This window comes from Moschus berezovskii, chromosome 1, assembly GCF_049115385.1.
Source record: "Moschus berezovskii isolate FMDL1 chromosome 1, NW_MosBer_1.0, whole genome shotgun sequence".
Taxonomy (NCBI): Eukaryota; Metazoa; Chordata; class Mammalia; order Artiodactyla; family Moschidae; genus Moschus; species Moschus berezovskii.
The window spans coordinates 80,497,102-80,512,523 of NC_142460.1; the positions used below are offsets into that span (position 1 = coordinate 80,497,102).

Below are 15,422 nucleotides of genomic sequence, written 5' to 3' on the forward strand. Positions count from 1 at the left end.
AGTAATGTCCGACTCTGCGACCCCATGGACTGCAGCCTACCAGGCTCCTCTGTCCATGGGATTTTCCAGGCAAGAGTACTGAAGTGGGGTGCCATCGCCTTCTCTGGATAATGGTCTAGAAGACTCCAAATTCTCTGCAATGAGGATAGGATAAAATTGTGCAACATAATTAAAATAATAGTTCAGACCCCTTTTTAGTTTCTCCAAATTCAGATATGAGAAACATTAACAAATGAATGAATTTCCTCCCCTTTGGGAATAAATCATATGCCTTCATTCATAAATGACATCCCAAACATGAGGAGCTAGGACATGTTGGGAAATATACACCTCAATCTTGAATGAAGCCAATTGCAAACTCCTTGCATGAAAAAAATCATGTTATTTATCTCTGTATCCATCTGGGCTCTACCATGTTGATTTTCATTATGTAAGTATTTCATTAATGTTTGTTGAATTGAAAAATGAAATCATACAATTTCAGAGCTGAAAATAGCTAGAGATCATGTAAGTCCAGTTGCCTCATTTTGATGAGAAAACTGATGCTCAGACAAACTGAGCATCAAATGCAATATTAATAATGTTAAGTCTTAGGAATAGTTAAAGATCTGTCACTGGAAATATATAACTCAATCAATTAAAGAAAATTTTTTTTTGGTCAAAATAAAAAGTACTCTTCAGCTTAAATAGCCTGAAGTATTCTAATCTAGGGCTTCCCAGGTGGTGCCAGTGGTAAAGAACCCACCTGCCAATGCAGGAAATGTTAGGAGACTTGGATTTGATCCCGGGTCAGGAAGATCCCCGGGAGGAGGGCATGGCAACCCACTCCAGCATTCTTGTCTGGAGAATCCCATGGACAGAGGAGCCTGGCAGGCTACCGTCCATGGTGTTGCAAAGAGTCTGACACAACTGAAGTGACTTAGCACACACACACATTCTAGTCTAACCAAGGAGGTTGAAGCCTAAAGCAATAAGTAAACTTCACCAAATGACCACAGACCATAAGCATGTTAGAAATGTCATTACTAAGTTGGCACATTTTAATACTATGCCTGTCCCCACTCCACTGGCATAATTTTTGTGTAAAGGTAAGGTCTTGAAAACAAAAAGGAGTTGAAATCATCGAAATTATGTGGGATTTATGGATGTGCAATTCAAAAATGAATTACTTTCAGTTATTATTTCAGTTTACTACTTAGCAATATTGTAGATGATAAGCCAAATTTAAATTCTAGGGTTCAGGAAACAAAGTAGGACAAGATAGTTTGTCCTTGGTTAAATAGAAAGTGAGCAAGACTATGAGAAAGATAATTTCCCTCTAGTGGAAGTTACTCATTTGGTATTTGCAGAAATAAGTCTGTCTGACTCTTGCCTGAGTTGTCTGGTTGAATTTGTACCATAACAATAAAAGCCAGTCAAATTATCCTTTTGACCAACTTAATTTTTGAGAACAGTATTAAATTTCTTTTTCTTCACTTAAAACAATCAAAAGATTTAAATTCTTGGTTAGAATATAAACAATTTGTAGTCAGGTATTTTAATGATCTCCTAAAAACTGCATCAGAGAGACTGGCATAGAACAGAAACTGGATAAAAGTAAAATGTCTATTATTGTATAGTAGGAATCTAGGAATCTCCCATGAACCACTTCACATTTTTCCAGAGCTCCTTTCACAGTAGAAATCTCTGAAGGTTACAGAGAACAGAACTTGAAGAAAAAGGGGGACAAGTGACAACAACAGACTTGATGCTTCCAATACCCAGAGGGCCTGCTGGAGGCTAACATTTGTATATTACCAAAACTTTACTCTGGAAACATAACCAGGTTTTTACAGATTAAGTTCAAATTACTAACTTGATATTTCAGCCTCCATTTCTTGCTCTACTTCCTTAGATGTCCCAGGTTCCAGTACTACCCAGCAAGTATTCCAGAGCGTAGCCACACTATATTAGTATTTCCCTTGACATTGCCAAGGGAGTCCTAAATTTTAATTTTCTATTCTATTATCTCCATGATTTATTAAATCATGTCTGGACTTCTGGGTTGGAATATTATGCATTCATTTACTATGATTCAATAAGCATCTATTATGTGTGAGACACTAGGAAAATAAATAGGAATAAGCCTTAACTCCTGCCTTCAAAGAATTAAGGAATTCACAATGCAGTGTCTACTTCCTATAAATAGCATATGTTCCTTTAGTTGGAGTGTCCTAGTGTCGTTCTTTTATCAATCTAATTGCTTTAATTACCTCCGAGTCTAGGTTATGTTCTATCATATCTATAAATTGTTTGCCAGTTTTTGTGGTCCACATTAATTCTCTTTCTTCTTCTTTTTTAGACCAGTACAACTGGAATAGACACTATTGCCTACTCAATATCCATTCCCCAATTTCTTCCTACCTTCAGACTCCTATTTTGCTCAGAGTGGCAATGTGCTCAGTCCTGAATGATGAGTTATGATATTTCTAAGCCAATTATGACAAATCTGTTCCCTGATTTCCTTGCCTCCCTAGCAACCAAGGGGGGCCTTGGGGCCCAGTTCTAGTCAATAAGATCTATGTGGCAATCTGCTTGAAAAGCTGATTTCTGAGAAAGTTTTTTCTCTTCTGATAGAGGTAAAAAGCAATCCTTCTGCTTACCTCTTCTTCCTTTGAATATGGACATTATGCTTCTAGCTGCAGCAGCTGTTTTGTGACCATAAAGCAACAAACATGAAATGAGAAATAAGAAAGCAAAGAGAAACACAGAGATGTTGGCTCTCCCTTTATCACACACCAGCAGCTCTTTACCTCTGGACTTGCTATGTGAGAAGCACAAACCCCTATTTGTTTAAGACACTCAGGTCAGAATTTTTGCTACAGGACACATTTCTAACCAAGAAATAACTTTCATAAGTTGAATTATCCAAACTATTCTTCCTAACTAGATGGTAATCATCAGTCACATTCTTGGTATGTAATAAATATTCATTGGCTTCATATCTTGATTATATATACTAGACATTCAATAAATGTAGTAAAATGCTCACTCTGAAAGCAAAGGGGAAATCTGTATTGAGAAAGGAGGATTAAACCAGGTCAAAACAGAAAAAACGAGCCTAAAATAAGAAGTTCTATGTCGAGAATTTGTTACAACCTAGCTCAGTTAGTAATAAAATAAAAACAAACTTGTAAAAGTTTTCTAAAAACAGTCGAAATATATTTTAAGTAAGAAAGAAGACATTAGACTAAGTCCCAAAGGCACGGATATTTTAAAGAAGAGATTATACAAATAAGATTTCTATTAAATATAGAGAAGACAATGCAATGCAGTTCTGATTCTGTTAAAACTAAGTGAGGAGCCGGCACTCATTAAATAGCACTAAAAGACATTTTCTCTGTCCCTCAGGTAGCGTGGTTGCGACGCACACAAATGCTTTGGACTCCTTAGCATGCTAACTAGTTTCCAAAATCTTTCACTTGACGTTTGAACCCATGAATGAGGAAACTATTAGAGCATTTGCTTTGGGAGAAAAGGCTACATAAGTTAGGACAGAAACTATTTTCAAGTATTCCAAGTATTACAAATAATGGGGAACTGTTGAAGAGAGAAATAAGTAGCTTTGGGTCGTTTTAGGTTAGTGACCTTAAATATAAGGTGTGATTTAATCAGCAGCCAGAGTAATCATGGCAGGAGGTGGGGAAAAAGACTCAGAGCTGCCTGGAGTTTGGGAGGACTTTGGTGGCAGTTTTCAGCTCAAGCTAAAACTGAGCTAAAACTGCATGATTCTGTCAGAAGCTCCACAAACAAAGGGCTGCATTATGTAACGCATCTTGTATTCCTTTGTGAACTAGTCCACAACAAAGTTTCATTAGTTCCCCACCCCCCAAGACATTTTACCACTTCCAGGCTGCAACTTTTTGTCCAAAAGGGAAACTTTCTACCTCAAATTAAAAGTTTAAATTGTAAGAAAACTGACATTTTTCCACGTACTTAATCAAGTCAATCTGAACTTCATACAGACCAGGAAAATACTTCTTAAGCAAGGTATTGTTTTGCTTAGTTGTTCAGTCGTGTCCAACTCTTTGCGACCCCATGGACTGTAGCCTACCAGACTCCTGTCCATGGCGATTCTCCAGGCAAGAATATTGGATTGGGTTGCCATGCCTTCCTCCAGGGAATCTTCCCAACCTGGGGATCGAACCCAGGTCTCTGCAATCCTCATTGCAGACGGATTCTTTACCACCTGAGCCACCAGGGAAGCACTGGTGGACCAATGTAATTTCATTTGAAGAATTTCCAAATAACTCAGCGATAGTTAGAAATAGTTATCAAATTCTCTCATGAGTTATCAAACTCTCTCATTTTCTGATAATGTTATTCTGTTAAGGATACCAATTCTCTGAGGGTCACTGTTCAGTATAGCAATTTATTGGCAAAATGGGAAGACAGCATGTTGCATGCATGGTATATAGCAATACATTCTCTAAATAGTATCTTTTCTTCAAAATAAAATTTATTTTTGTGCCGGTCATGAGGATATTTTAAGATTAAATATAGTCTTGCTGCTGCTGCTAAGTCGCTTCAGTCGTGTCCAACTCGATGCGACCCCATAGACTTACATTATCAAATTTAATTTTTGTATATAAAAATCCTTTGTTTAGCAGTTTAATTACTTTATCAATTACTAATGTAGTAGTATATAAAGGAGATCAAACCAAGCAAAGGAGAAGAGAGCAACAGTGGATGAGATTGTTAGATAGAATCATTGACTCAATGGACATGAATTTGAACAAAGTCCAGGAGATAGTGGAGGACAGAAGAGCCTGGCATGGTCCATGGGGTGGCAAAGAGTCAGCCATGACTTACAGACTGAAAAATGTAGCATTATATAATATTATTTTGATCAACTGTAAAAATTTATCTATTGGATAGATTTTTCCCTCTTGACATTTCAAATGTTTGCTTAATGCCTGTTAGTTAGAACCCTCTAAAAGTGACTAAGTTTTACTTCATGAGAACTGGGAATCAGGGCAACTTACTGGTAAGGTAAATGTACATAGATTTTCATTCTTCTGGGCTTTGTTCATTCAAAATGCATCACTCTGGAACCAACAAGTATGTCCTATAAGTTGAGTAATCATATGCCTCCATTTACTCAGGATAGTTTCAGTGGAACAGTGGCCACGTTCACTCTCAAAAGTGCCCTCATCTGGATGATAAATTATGGGGTTATCCTACACATATGCTTTTAAAAAGTTACTTATAACACCATTTATAGTCATAATGATTGTCTTTAGGGCAAATTAAAATAGTCACTATTGGTCCACTTCTGTAAAGTGAAAGAGATGAACTATTACAATAAAACTTGATTATTTTAATCCCAATGCTTCAACCAGAGAGATTTTATGATAGGCAAGTTTAAGATAAGAATAATTTTGCAAAGTCATATTTGTATGGATTATTTACCATAACTAATTTTAGGCAGAACTGGGGTAGCTTAGCCCTATTTCATGCAAGAAGGTATATCTGCCCCTAAAATTTGTTCTAATGAAAAAAAGCACAAGATGTGAAATAAAATTCTTTAACTCTAGGATTTGAATCCTAATTCAACTATTTCCTTAGTTGTCAAATTCAGATGATCTCTATGAGCATCATCATTATTAATCCCGTCTAAGCCACCTTTAAGGGCATTTTAAAAATCAGAAGTGAAAGAGCTATATATTCTATAAAAACCTGACATGATTTCAAAGCAGTTATTATTCTTTTTATAATAAAGACAGTTGTTGGATGGACTTCAGAACAATCGTCCACAACGAAGACTGAGTCACACATGTGGGAACAGGAGTCTGTCTCTAGAATCTCCTTCTTTTATGGCTTCATCACATTTCTGGGTAATAGCTGTGTGACTTCGATGGCCCACAAAGATCTAAGGGGGAAAGACGATGGACCCTGTGCAGAGGCCAGAGAATGAAAGTCTGAAATTTCAAGTGTACAACTCTGATCAAATGTTTTGTTAGTGGTTTCATGAGTTTCTGATACAGATAAATGAAAGTTGTTTAGTCATGTCCAACTGTTTGCGACCCCAAGGACCCATGGAATTCTCTAGACCAGAATACTGGAATGGCTAGTCTTTCCCTTCTCCAAGGGATCTTCCCAACCCAGGGATTGAACCCAGGTCTCCTGCATTGCAGGCAGATTCTTTAGCAGCTGAGCCACAAGAGAAGCCACCTGCTACAGATAATCTTTCTTCAAAATGGGAGCTAGGGGAGTTAGAATAGGAATTAGCTTGTGGAGCAGAGCAATTTTCTCTTTGCTCATCACATTTTAAAGAGATTCCTGGATCCCTACTGACATGTTCCTCTTTCTTCTTGTGGATGAGTCGCCTCTTTCTTCTCTGAAATATTAAATTCTATGGCCCAGAAAAAATTCTAACTGTTCAATGTTAATTCTCTTGATCTGACATTAAAATTATATGGAAAGTTTTCTTTTTTTAGTTTTTCCTCTACATTTATGTAATTAAATGATTTTATTTTTAAAAGCTCTCTGATGACAGAGAATGAGATGGCTGGATGGCATCACCGACTAGATGGAGGTGAGTTTGAGTGAACTCCAGGAGTTGGTGATGGACATGGAGGCCTGGCGTACTGTGATTCATGGGGTCACAGAGTCGGACACGACTGAGCGACTGAACTGAACTGAACCTTTCCCCCAATTAAAAAATAAGCATTTATTTCTTTTAGTAATTACAGGAAAATTCTTACAAATTCTTCTTTATTTAAATAATTAAATAGGTAAATACACTAAGTGGACAGTTAGTCCTTTAATGTATGGCATTTTTGTCTGTTTAAATGGACTACTGTGAAATTTAGGGCTTGAATCCCAGGGACGGGGGAGCCTGGTGGGCTTCTGTCTATGGGGTCACACAGAGTCGGACACGACTGAAGTGACTTAGCAGCAGCAGCAGCAGCCATACCTAATTGGAGGCCAAAGAACCTTCAGGTTTATACAAAGTTCTATCAAGCAACTCTCTAATAATCCTGTTTTAAATATGTACTATTTGCAAAGGTTACTGGTAGGATAAATAGAGGTGTGAATGGTAAGAGCTTGCAGATGGAAGAGGAATGTCAAGATTGTACTTGATACCCCTGAGCTGACAAAGAGCTCTGGAAATCTTCTCCCCATCCCTTAGAGAAAAAAATCTCTCTTACACATTCCATCTATTAGAAGTTCATTTGTGTTTAACAAATCCCTTTTTAAAATTGCAAATCTGCCTTGTGAACGGTAAACCTCATTCACACCTTATTGTTAGTTACTTTGATGTTCTAGAATCTGATCAACACTTAACTGATTTTGGCAATCTAGGAATGAACAAATAGCTCAGGGTGGGAAAAGGGAAATTTGGGTAGAGTGGGGCTGGAGGTGGGAGGGTCAGGCTTTCATTCGTGGGCAACAGTGAAGTGAAAGTCGCTCAGTTGTGTCGCACTATTTGAGACCCCTTGGACTATAGAGTCTGTGGACTTCTCCAGGCCAGAATACTGGACAGGTAGCCTTTCCCTTCTCCAGGGGATCTTAACAACCCAGGGGTGGAACCCAGGTCTCTTGCAGGAGTTTTCTTTACCAGCTGAGCCACAAGGGAAGCCCAAGAATATTGGAGTGGGCAGCCTTTCCGTTCTCCAGGGGATCTTTCCAACCCAGGAATCAGACTGGGGTCTCCTGTATTGTAGGCAGATTTCTTAGCAGCTGAACTACTAGGGAAGTCCTTGGGGGCAATAGGGCATACTGATATTTTGCAGTTTTGTCCAGGGGAGTGGCAGTAGCTTGGCGTACTACAAAATGAGCACTTTTCTTGATTGCCAGTGCCTGACTGAGATCAGAACAGGTCTGGAAGTCTGAAAAATTTCAGGTTTCAAATATTTAGCCATAGCAAGTGAACTGAATTTACTCTTTTCTGAAAACCTTTCTAGCTAATTCTCACTATTTCCCCAACAGCAACCTTGGATTCTAAGACCTATGGTTCAGCCTCCCAGATTCAAAGCTCAACTGAATTCCACCCCACCCCCACAAAAAGAATTTGAATGCGGTCCAGTCCTTTTTCATTGTCTCACTGGTCATTCACAGTTTTGGAGATTATGGTTGGTATGTAATCCTAGAATACACTGTAAGCAGTTTCAGAAGAATATAAGATGATATATAATTTATATATCTGTTTTAGTAAGTGCCATTCAATCTGATATCAAAAGGTTGCAAAATTTGAATTAGACTTCAGTTCAATTAAACTGCAAGTCCTAGTCATCAGAAATTCAAGGAAAAATATTTTATGACATCTTAAACCATTATTAATCACCTCTCCTTTTATATGAAAAATAAATATGCTAAAATCTTCATTGTTAAGAAAGGGGGTCATCTTTCCCGCCAAAATGGCTAATTTTAGTTTTTATGTGGTTGGATACATTTGTAAACTATTACATGATAACATATGGTTGGAACATGCTTATTCCTTCATGAGTATTCTTTTGAGGCTGCAAAATTTTCCTTAGTTGTTCCATGTGCTAGTTTGTTGTGCTGATGGCTTCTTGTTCTAAATAATTTTCTTCCTTTTCCATACTTAATGAAATAAATTCTAATAAGGAAAAAGAAGAATCCCTTTAAGGAAAATCTCTTTCTTGTAGATGTAGGCTGGGAACTGACAGAGGTCACAGGGGGACAGCAAACATTATGTCACACATTCTTCAAGTAATTGATGTCTTTGAGGTTTATTCACCTGAATGTATTTTGACAAGTAGTGTAGCAATAGCAGGAAAGGGATCATTGGTGTGGCTAATTTTCAGTTACCTGTAAAGTGCTAAACACGTTTTTCTTTTTATTTCTTACTATCCACACACTTTTTTGATCCATAAGATCAGTGAACTACCATTTTAAGCTATGTCACCAATAATGAACAGTGAAAAGTCCCAAAGGTATTAAAATTTCACAAAGCCTGATCTTGGACTTTGAGTACATGATTCTCAGTTTATAGTTGAGTATAATAGTCAACTGTTAAACTGGCATGGTTGAAGTAAAGGTCTTTCAAATAGAAGGGTGTTGAAGAAAAACTGAGATTCCCTCCAACTATTTCATCTGATTTTTTCTTACTTTATATTTTGTCCTTATCTTTCCTTATAATACTCCTCCTTTTCCCCCTGTGTGTATTTACTTCCATATCTTCTCAGTTCTGCTTGATAGAGAGGTTTTACCATTTTGGCATATGAAATATTCTCTATAAATGCTTGTTGAATGTACAAATCCGCTTGAACAAGTATTTTGAAAGAAAAAATAGAAAAACTTTAAAATAAGCAAATTAACAAATCTACAACCTTGGGGGGAAAATCCATGAAAGAAACAAAATGATTAATAATTTTAAGTATGTTAGAAAGGATGAAGCCAGAAAGTTAAACGTTAGAAACCATAGAATTAGAAAAGAAAAAAGAAATACAGTTTGAGACAATTGAAAGCACATGCAGAAGGAAGCTAATATATTGATTATTAATAGAATTCAATGGAAAGACTGAAATTAGAATGCTAGTATTATTGTATCAAAGCACAAAGTTATTTCTTTCTTCTCCAACCTTAAAGATAAAATAAAATTCTCTAATGTCACCAAGAACAGAACAGAACATAACATTTAGGATTTAAGAGTTGCAGTATATAAAAAAGCTAGTTGTTCAAGGTAAGCCACATTGGGCTGTGTGCTTCTGGCTTCCAAGATGACCCTTGATGATCCCTGCTGACTGGTATTCACACCCTTGTATAGTCCAACCTACAACCCCTATCAGGGTTGACTTTTGTGAACAAAACAATGTGGCAAAAGTGATTTGTATGACTCTCAATTTGAGGTTAGGAAATCCATTGCTCCTTCTCTTTCTGCTTTTTGATCACTCACTGTGAAGCCAGCCTCCATGTTGTGAAGACACTTAAGCAAATTAGTTCCACATGGCAAGAAACTGAGACAAAGAGTCAACGCTGACTTCTGAGCCATGTGAGTTAGCCACCTTGGAAGTGGATCTTCTAGTCCCAGTCAAGCTTTCAGATGTCTGCAGCCTCTGCTGACATCCTGAAATCAGAGTCACAAAAAAGAAAGATCTGAAACCAGAACCACCCTGCTAACCTGCTCCTGAATTCCTGATCATGAGAGATTCCTGAGAGATAACAAATGTTCTGTTTTAAGTTATTATGGTCTTGAGGTACATACATATATTTATATTTTAGCAATAGATAACTACTGTAATCTATGTGCGCACCAGGAGACTCCACAGACACTGAGCCAGACCTGCTTTTGAGTGTCTGAGGTACAGGTCAGCAGTGGTCTGCCACAGGGGCAGAGGCTCTGGGTGCAGTAGACCTGGGTGTGGCATAAGCCCTCCTGGAGGAGGTCGCCATTAACCCACCATAGAGCTGCCAGAACTTACACAGGACTGGGGAAACAGACTCTTAGAGGGCACAAACAGAAACTTGTGTGCGCCAGGACCCAGGAGAAAGGAGCAGTGACCCCACAAGAGACTGACCCAGACTTCCTGTGAGTGTCCAGCAGTCTCTGGCAGAGGTGTGGGTTGGTGGTGGCCTGCTGCAGGGTTGGGGGCACTGAGTGTGGGACCTTTTGAAGGAGATTTCCATTATCTTCATTGCCTCCTCCATAGTTTGGTCTCAGGTCAACAACAGGGAGGGAACACAGCCCTGCCCATCAACAAAAAATTAAAGATTTACTGAGCATGGCCCTGCCCCTTAGAACAAGACCCAGTTTCCTCCTGTCAATCAGTCTCTCTCATCAGGAAGCCTCTTATCTTTATCCATCAGAGGGCAGACAGAATGAAAACCACAATCAGAGAAAACTAATCAAACTGATCACATGAACCACAGCCTTGTCTAATTCAATGAAACCATAAGCCATGCCGTGTAGGGCTACCTAAGATGGATGGGTCATGGTGGCGAGTTCTGACAAAACGTAGTCCCCTGGAGAAGGGAATGACAAACCACTTCAGTATTCTTGCCTTGAGAATCCCATGAACAGTATAAAAAGGCAAAAAGATAGGACACTGAAGGCAAAAAGATAGGACATTGATAGATGAACTCCCCAGGTCAGTAGGTGCCCAATATGCTACTGGAGAACAATGGAGAAACAACTCCAGAAAGAATAAAGAGACGGAGCCAAGCAAAAACAACGCCCAGTTGTGGAGGTGACTGGTGATGGAAGTAAAGTCTGATGCTGTAAAGAACAAGACTGCATAGGAACCTGGAATGTTAGGTCCATGAATCACAGTAAATTGGAAGTGGTCAAACAGGAGATGGCAAGAGTGAACACTGACATTTTAGGAATCAGTGAACTAAAATGGACTGGAATGGGTGAATTTAACTCAGATGACCATTATATCTACTACTGTGGGCAAGAATCCCTTAGAATAAATGAAGTAGCCCTCATAGTCAACAAGAGTTCAAAATGCAGTACTTAGAAGCAATCGCAAAAATGACAGTATGATCTCTCTTCATTTCCAAGGCAAATCATACAATATCACAGTAATCCAAGTCTATGCCCCAACCAGTACTGCTGAAGAAGCTGAAGTTGAACAGTTCTCTGGAGACCTACAAGATCTTCTAGAACTAACACCCAAAAAAGATGTCCTTTTCATTATAGGGGCTTGGAATGCAAAAGTAGGAAGTCAAGAGATACCTGGTGACCAGTGAAGCTGCTCAGTCGTGTCTGACTCTTTGAGACCCCATGGACTATAGCCTACTAGGCTTCTACATCCATGGAATTTTCCAGGCAAGATACTGGAGTGGGTTGCCATTTCCTTCTTCAGGGGATCTTCCCAACCCAGGGATCGAACTCAGGTATCCCACATTACAGGCAGACACTTTACCATCTGAGCCACCAGGGAAGCCTAATTTGGTTCATACGCCTGTTTTAGTAGCTTACGGTGGATATCTGGAGCCGACTAAGTGAGAAATCTATCTTTAAGATCACTTTCCCTCTTAACTTTTGGAATCAATCCCAGTGAGTCTGCGAAGGGCTCCTCTCAGTCTACCTAGGAATTTACCAGGATCTTCCTTCTCCTGCTGTTCCATGTTTGCCAATTTGGCATTGTTTAAAGCCTAAGCATGCACTTGCCTGAGTCCTTCAGGAACACATCTGACAAAATTACTCTGATCCCATCTTCCTTTAGCCATGTTATACCTGGGGGCAAATTTGGCCTTGGAGTACAGAAAGAATCAGGGCAAAGGCTAACAGAGTTTTGCCAAGAGAACGCACTGGCCATAGCAAACACCCTCTTTAAACAATACAAGAGAAGACTCTACACATGGACATCACCAGATAGTCAATACCAAAATCAGACTGATTCAATTCTTTGCAGCGAAAGATGGAGAAGCTCTATACAGACAGAAAAAATAAGACTGGGAGCTGACTGTGGTTCAGCTCATGAACTCCTTATTGCCAAATTCAGACTGAAACTGAGGAAAGTAGGGAAAACCACTAGACCATTCAGGTATGAACTAAATCAAATCCCTTATGATTATACAGTGGAAGCGACAAATTCAAGGGATCAGATCTGATAGACTGCCTGAAGAACTATGGATGGAGGTTCATGACATTGTACAGGAGGCAGTGATCAAGACCATCCCCAGGAAAAAGAAATGCAAAAAGGCAAAACGGTTGTCTGAGGAGGCCTTACAAATGGCTGAGAAAAGAAGAGAGCTAAAGGTAAAGGAGAAAAGGAACAATATACCCATTTGAATGCAGAGTTCCAAAGAATAACAAGGAGAGATAAGAAAGTCTTCCTCAGTGATCAATGCAAAGAAATAGAGGAAAACAATAGAATGGAAAAAGACTAGAGATCTCTTCAAGAAAACTAGAGCTACCAAGGGAACTTTTCAAGCAAAGATAGGCACAATAAAGGACAGAAGTTGTATGGATGTAACAGAAGCAGAAGATATTAAGAAGAGGTGGCAAGAATACATAGAAGAACTATACAAAAAATATCTTCATGACCCAGAGAACCATGATGATGTCATCACTCACCTAGAGCCAGACATCCTGGAATGTGAAGTCAAATGGGCCTTAGGAAGCATCACTATGAACAAAGCTAGTGGAGGTGATAGAATTCCAGCTGAGCTGTTTCAAATTCTTAAAGATGATGCTGTGAAAGTGATGCGCTCAATATGCCAGCAAATTTGGAAAACTCAGCAGTGGCCACAGGACTGAAAAAGGTCAGTTTTCATTCCAATCCCAAGGAAAGGCAATGCCAAAGAATGCTCAAACTAGAGCACAATTGCACTCATCTCACACGCTAGTAAAGTCATGCTCAAAGTTCTCCAAGCCAGGTTTTAACAGTAGGTGAAGCATGAACTTCCATACATTCAAGCTGGATTTAAAAACGGCAAAGGAACCAGAGATCAAGTTGCCAGCATCTGTTGGATCATCAAAAAAGCAAGAGAGTTCCAGAAAAACATCTATTTCTGCTTTATTGACTATGACAAAGCCTTTGACTATGTGGATCACGACAAACTATGGAAAATTCTTAAAGAGATGGGAATACCAGACCACTTGACCTGCCTCTTGAGAAGTCTGTATGTAGGTCAAGAAGCAACATTTAGAACTGGACATGGAACAACAGACTGGTTCCAAATAGGGAAAGGACTATGTCAAGGCTGTATATTGTCACCTTGCTTATTTAACTTACATGCAGAATAGATCATGTCGGGCTGGATGCAGCACAAGCTGGAATCAACATTGCTGGGAGAAATATTAATAACCTCAAATATGCAGATGACGCTACCATTATGGCAGAAAGTGAAGAAGAACTAAAGAGCCTCTTGATGAAAGTGAAAGAGGAGAGTGAAAAAGTTGGCTTAAAACTCAACATTCAGAAAACTAAGATCATAGCACCCAGCCCCATCCCTTCATGGCAAGTAGGTGGGGAAACAATGAAAACAGTGAGAGATTTTATTTTGGGGGCTACAAAATCACTGCAGATGGTGACTGCAGCCATGAAATTAAAAGACACTTGCTCCTTGGAAGAAAAGCTAGACAGCATATTAAAAAGCAGAGACATTACTTTGTCAACAAAGGGCCATCTAGTCAAAGCTATGGTTTTTCCAGTAGTCATGTATGGATGTGAAAGTTGGATTATAAGGAAAGCTGATCATAGAAGAATTGATGCTTTTGAACTGTGGTATTAGAGAAGACTCTTGAGAGTCTCTTGGACTGTAAGGAGATCAAACCAGTCAATCCTAAAGGATATGAGTCCTGAATATTCATTGGAAGGACTAATGCTAAGGCTGAAGCTCCAATATTTTGGCCACCTGATGCGAAGAACTGACTCATTTGAAAAGACCCTGATGCTGGGAAAGATCGAAGGCGGGAGGAGAAGGGGACAACAGAGGATGAGATGGTTGAATGGCATAACTGTCTAGATGGACATGAGTTTGAGTAAGACCTGGGAGTTGATGACGGACAAGGAATCCTGGCGTGCTGCAGTTCGTGGGGTCCCAAAGAGTTGAACACGACTGAGTGACTTAACTGAACTGAAATAAAGTAATGATTGTGGCTTTTTTTTTTTTGTACCTCTGTAATTAGATGAATCAGAGGATAAAGCGTCTGCCTCCAATGCGGGAGACCCGGGTTCGATCCCTGGGTTGGGAAGATCCCCTGGAGAAGGAAATGGTAACCCAGTCCAGTATTCTTGCCTGGAGAATCCCATGGACGGAGAAGCCTGGTAGGCTACAGTCCACGGGGTCGCAAAGAGTCGGACACGACTGAGCGACTGAAGGGAACGGAACGGAATTCTTGGTACATGTTACATACTCCTTACTGGACCTCATCTAGCCAACTTTATTCACGTAGTTTTTTTTTTCAAAATTAATTAATAAACACTAGCAAACTATGTCCCTGAAAGAAGAGTTAGGAGCTTTTTAATAATCTATCCCTCTAGCTCTGCTCATTTACACTCTTGCCTCTTCCGCCCAAGATAGCCATTATTTTGATTCTTAAGTCTATCATTTCTTTGTTTCCCTTTTCATGTAGTTTCATCTCATCTATCAGTATTCTTAAATTTATGTTTGTGTGTGTATATAAGTATACAGATATACATATACATGGACTTCCCTGGTGCCTCAGTGAAAAAGAATCTGCTTGCAGTGCAGGAGAGGCAGGATGTGCAGGTTCCATACCTGGGTCAGGAAGATCCCCTGGAGGAGGAAATGGCAATCTACTCCAGTATTCTTGCTGGGAGAATCCCATGGACAAAGAGCCTGGCAGACTACAGTCCTTGGGAACACAAAGAGTTTGAGACAACTGAAGCAACTGAGCAAACATGCCTGCATACATATACGTACAAATATTATGTATGCATACATATACGTACAAATATTATGTATGTGTATATAGTTCGATTGCTTTTAACTTTATG

The 15,422-nt window shown here is 39.2% G+C and overlaps 1 protein-coding gene across 21 annotated transcripts in view; it reads right to left on the bottom strand.

Moving 5' to 3' along the window:
* ZBTB20 (zinc finger and BTB domain containing 20) overlaps positions 1–15,422 on the bottom strand; it is an 891,891-nt gene that overhangs the window by 340,911 nt on the left and 535,558 nt on the right. For 2 of the 21 annotated variants that reach the window (XM_055430185.2, XM_055430261.2), the window contains one exon: positions 9,905–10,075. The exons of the other annotated variants lie outside the window; for them this stretch is intronic. The gene's annotated coding sequence lies outside the window, so the exon portion shown is untranslated. The remainder of the gene's footprint in view (positions 1–9,904; positions 10,076–15,422) is intronic. 21 annotated transcript variants of the gene reach the window in all.